Genomic DNA, 5,919 nt, shown 5'->3' with positions numbered 1-5,919 from the left:
CATTAAGGAGTTGATCCCCGAACTCTATTAGCAACGGTTCTTCTCCTTAACTCTGTGATCATTCGGCAGTGTCAGTGTGTCTCACCCTCCAAGTGCGATATGCCCCCAGGTCGAGTGATTCACCTTCTCCTTTAATTCACCTGCAACGCATAGAATCCTGGACATACAGGTTTGGCTAACAAACAGTTTCTCATTTGTTCTATCTGATTATATATTTAACTTCTATACCCATTTGTTAGCTAGTAATTTGTAATTTTTAATTCGTTTATTATCCAATAGGCCCCAATCCTATCCTAGACCACAATGTACCCCTCTCCCGTTTGATACCTGGCTCTGGCCAGGTATCAACCTTACCTACTCTTAATAATGACTTAGGTAAGATTAGCAAAAGGAATAACAGCCCATTCAAAACCGTCATAGCCAATGTTTAAAAACAGAAACCTGACTCCTCTGAGGTTAATTGCAATTATGGTCAAGAGTTATAAACTCTATTATAATCAATTTACCTCAAAATTAGTATTCCAAATGACCACAATTTCATTATCCTCACTACATTTCCCCGTGGGTGATCAAACCACATGAAAATGCAATGAAGATAGGTCAAAAGGTTACATCACCTCCTTACATTCGTGTTCCATACTATATCTAGACATACTAAAAGAACCCTTTATCTTAAAAAATCCCTTGTCTAAATAAAACTCAGAAAATGATCCTCCTAATATATATATAAGTGTACTCCTTTAAGATATCTTATCTCTGGGAACACGGAAACCCTTAACCTTAATGTTTACTCCAAAAAACAAAATTATGTCACCAGCATTCAACCAGGCTCCCCGTCGGCTGGGAGACCGTTGAGTGCTGCAATACTGCCATCTTCTGTCCATTCTCTGCACAGCTCTCCACCCGCTCTTATTCAACCTTCTCAATTTGAGCCATATTAGTTTCTTATTTTAACTGTTGTTTTATAATTTTTGATTTTTTTGATTTTTTTGATCTGTTATTACCTAGTTAGACTAGAGTGTCCGTGACATACATCCATGGGGATCCGGTTATAGTTATTCTATTAACCATGTGAAAGTGCCCAGGGACACCCCAAATATCAGTAGGAATATCACAAATAAGGGGCCAGATATCCCTAGCCTTGCCCAGAGAGGGAGAAATGTCCCTCTAACTGGGCGAGGTTCCTTTTTCAGGGGAGGCGGAGTTTGATGCCGCATCACCTGAGTCAGGAATGTCTTCATTTGGAATCGAATTTAAGCTGTTTAAATCAGCTCTGACTTCTGTCAGTGTTCTAGAAGGGATTGGGGCTGGAGTGCAATGTGTGAGGTGGTGCCAAGGTGCGCCTGATTTACCTTTGACCTGGACTGAGTGTGAAGTAACCTCCCTCACTTCGTACGGTCCAGTCCACCTGGGTTCTAGCCACTTTCTCTTGTGGACTTTAACCCCACCCAGTCACCAATTTTTTTTTAATTTTTTTTTTACCTTCAGTGGTGGCGGATCTCCCGTCAGCTCCCGTTAATCTGTGTGGAGAGAGCTGCAGAAAGTTCCGTCAATTATCAGACATTACAATTTGTTGTACATCAAGGGCGGGCATATGACCTCCCTCCCTTGGTGGACCAAGCATGACTCTACCAGTCATTATCTCATGAGGAGAGAGATGGGTGCCTGCACCTGGCGAGGCTCTCATGGCCATCAATGCCAGGGGCAGGGCTTCAACCCAAATCAACTTCAAACCTGCACATACATTTGATTGGCGCGTTCCACGAGACTTTTGAGATTGTGGCCTGTACACTAACCCAAACTTGTGCACAATACCCAATCTTTCCTCCACCTGTCTCAGGTGTTGGTTACTGAAATGGGACCCGTTTGTCGGATCGGATTTGCCTTGGAACTCCATACCTTGGTATGAGTTCAGTCTGCAGCCACTTAATGACTGACCTGGCATCCTCACGTGCTGTTGGTATTGCCTCGACCCATTTGGAAAACCTGTCTACCATTACCAAAAGGTTATTTTTGATTTTTTGATTATTATTATTATTATTATTTATTTTTTTAAACAGTGCTGAACGTGAATTCTTTGCACATCAGATATGCTGCAACTCCATGGTGGGTGTGGATTTCCAATGGATGGCACATTACCAGATGAGCTGTTTTTTCCAATAGCTTTTGCCACTGCAGCCACATACCTGGAGCATGTGGTTTGTCTTAGTTCAATGTGGTCCAGTTTGGAGGAGTGATACATCAACACTCTACTCTCCTCCTCTTAGTTCTGGAAAAGGATGGATGATGTAAATCCTTCCCTTTCAGAAACATCCAGATGGAACTAGTTTTTTTTTTAGTCAGGTGCTGTTAAGGCTGCTGCCACTTAGAGATCTGTTTTCAAGAGTGCAAAAGCCTTTGATGCTTCAGTAGTCCAGGTCAATGATGAGTGTAGGTTAGTGGTGGCCAGCTTCAGGGCCATGGGGCATATTCGTCAGACATGCCCTGGAAAGGGGGAGGTGATTGCTGATTTGGGTCTAGATTCGGGTGGTTGTATGCGGGATTGAAGGGCCGCACGTGGTTGATACATCATTGGCCTGACTCCCCCTCTTGGTCTAGGGGCGTATCCTCGTCCCCTATTGGCCAGAAACTGGCTTTGGGCCGGGGTTATTGGGTGCGGACACTGTCGCACCATGTGCCCAGCTTGTTTACAATTATGACAGCTTCCATAAGATCCAGAGTACCTCTGGGGCTGTCCCCATGTGGGTGAATAGTTTGATTGTGGTAGTGGGTAGTAGGGTTGTAGTGGTGGTTCCGACGAAGGGTATGGCTGAAGCGAGTAGGCATACGGCAGTTGGAATGGCTGCTCCTGGGGTGGGTGTATAGGTGGTCCCTGCTGGGTGAAGATGGGTAGTTGTTGTTGCTGTATCATTCGGGAAACAGTTTTTTCAATAATTTGTGAGATTTCTTGTTGGTCTTCAGCCACCATCTGTTTCTTGGGTTTCTCCCCCTTCTGAGCCTCTTTCAGTTGCAGTTTCAAAAGTTGTACCTGTAGGGACTGGACTTGTGTTTCCGCCCCTCCCTTATCCTTGTTGTATTGGGTGATGTGGTGATGCACATGGGAGTTGAACTGAGCCTGGGGAAGTGCCATTAACCCCACAGTGCCCCTGAGATGGGTTGGGGCCGATGGGGCTGCTGTGGTGGTAGGTGGGGCGTCATTATTGTTGGACATGCCCTCTTTGGTGTCAGTTAGGGCTCCAGTGACCACCCCCATCATGTCAGGTTTTCTGTAAGGGAGTGCTCTTCTGATTTCCTCAATTGCCCACGATCCTACTTTCAGCTCAGCCTCTGCTCTTTCTCTATGCTTTGTTCCTTCCTTCTTAAATAAGTGACTCTTATTCTTTTCAACTTCACTTTCTATCCCTTCCTTCACTGCTTCCTCTAATTCTTTCTCCATAGTGAGGAGTTGCCCTTTTGATGGGGCCGCCCCACTAAGGTAACCTGCCTGCGTCCATTTTAGCCTCACTTCTTCCCATACTTTTTTATGGTTTTATATTGTATTTTTCCCCCTGCTCTGTCCTTCATTCTCTGATCTAAGTATTCATTGAATTTGTGTTTGGGGACGGTGGTCGTGGCCATTTTTGTCGTTAAGTTATGTCTGGGTCTATACTATTTTGGTGTACTTAGCCCGTCACTTGCTCGAAACCAGCGATGTAATTTCCGTATCTTCAGTAAATTATTTTTCCGTTTTCCAACAATATTTCAGCTATATCCTTTTGGAACAATATATTAGTATATTCAAGCGCTCCCAAAATAATTGAAATAATATCCTTAGGAACTATTTTCCAAAATATATTATTGTTATTCGCTTATTCGATTAATTAAATATTTTGCCACAACATTTCAGAAATTTTCTTTTGGAACAATATATTAGTGAATTCAAACGCTTCTATAATAATTGGAATGGCAATTTTAGGAACTTTTATTCAAAAGTTATTATTAATTTTAACTTTTTCGATTAATTTTAACTTTTTCGATTAATTAAATACTTTGCCAAAACATTTCAGAAATATCCTTTTGGGACAATATACTAGTATATTCTAGCGCTTCTAAAATAATTATTTAATTAATTCTAGGACTCATTTTTCTCAAAAAATATTATTATTACAATATTCAACTAATTAATTAAATACTTTCCCAAAGTATTTCAAACGTGTCCTTTTGGGACAATATATTAGTGTATCCTAGCGCTTCTAGAATAATTATCAAATTAATTCTAACCCTTAAGGATTTACCAACAGCACGAGAGGGAAAAATCAGGTCAACTTTCAGCGCGGCGGCTGGACAACGACCTAAGCTTTTTGACTCGGCGGTCAATTTAGCATATCAGTAATTAGTAGCAATCAGTCTCGTGGAACGTTCAATCACTCACATTAATTTGGAGAGTTTCAGGTTTAATACCATTACTCCTAGCTCAAGCTTAGATTTCTCACCGATGCTCCTAGTGGAAGAATATTTCGACTAGTCCCAGATTACTAATGCGACTTGAATCCCGAAATGTCAAGCTTAGATTTCTCACCGATGCTCCTAGTGGGGTGCCATTTCCACTAGCCCCAGATTACTAATACGACTTGAACAGATTACATTACATTTCAACACTTCATCAAGCTTAGATTTCTCACCGATACTCCTAGTTGAAGAACAATTCAACTAGTTCCAGATTACTAATACGACTTGAACAGATCAAGCTTAGATTTATCCCCGATACTCCTAGTTGAAGAACAATTCAACTAGTTCCAGATTACTAATACGACTTGAACAGCATCAAGCTTAGATTTATCCCCGATACTCCTAGTTGAAGAACAATTCAACTAGTTCCAGATTACTAATACGACTTGATTTTATACTTCGCAGATATCTTTACACAATGCCTTCGGTTACGGACAGTTTTCACATAAAATTTAACAATAATCCATACTCGCCTTCAGAAACACTGATCTTAATTTGGGTAATGACTATAATATAATATGCAGATTTCGATTTAACAGGTACTGCTTACCTCTTATTTGTCGAGCTCTTTGATCAGTGTCTGAGGCAGGCTGAATCACCGAATCTCTCCTGATTTTCAGTCACCCCTCCTTCTCGAATCTTTCTCCAACCCGTCTCCTCTCTCTCTACTTTCTATGGACCGAATTCAAAGGATTTTAACGAACCATCCTCTGCATACCAAGTTTTGTTAGTAAAACAGTTACTAGAGACAGGAGATCAAGTTGAGACATAGGACGAGGTGTATAATTGTATAATAAGGCAGTTTTATTCAAGTGTAAAAATATCAGACAAAGCGTGCAGCACGGCCCCTTCTGTCTGATTCGTATGGAATCGTCGGAAAAGAGGCCGCTCTAAACAGTTCATACAGATTATATAGGCAACAAGCAAAGTAGGTTGATCTTGTAGTCTGGCCTTCTGATTGGTCGATCTGGGTCGTGGGTAGTCCTGATCAGGCCTGGTGTCAACGTTCCATTGGTTCTTGAGATAGTTCTTTGTCTTGTGCTCCAACCTTGAGTTGTGTGTGTCTGTGGTTGTCATGGGGGAGGGGAGTTGTGTGTGTCTGTGGTTGGTGTCTAATGAGACCAGCATATGTCCAAGGGAAAACGGGGGTGTGTGTATTTTGTATAAAAGATAGCTTATGTTGAGAAGTTGTTATTACAAGTTTCCAGTATCTATTACAATTTCTTACAGTAGATTGTTGTAGAACGTTTAGCAAAATATTACTCCTACGGTATAAAGTTGAATACTCACTTTTACTGCAGTTAAATGATTTGTGAATTGGTGCCTCTTGTGACTATGAGAGCTGAAGCAATGTGCAGTGCCATACGTTATGAGTTTCGTTTTCCCTGCATATAAGTTTCGTTTTCCCTGTAACTAGTGTGTTCTAGCCAA

The sequence above is a fragment of the Salvelinus namaycush genome, chromosome 20 (assembly GCF_016432855.1).
Source record: "Salvelinus namaycush isolate Seneca chromosome 20, SaNama_1.0, whole genome shotgun sequence".
Lineage (NCBI taxonomy): Eukaryota > Metazoa > Chordata > Actinopteri > Salmoniformes > Salmonidae > Salvelinus > Salvelinus namaycush.
This window is presented reverse-complemented; position numbering follows the sequence as displayed.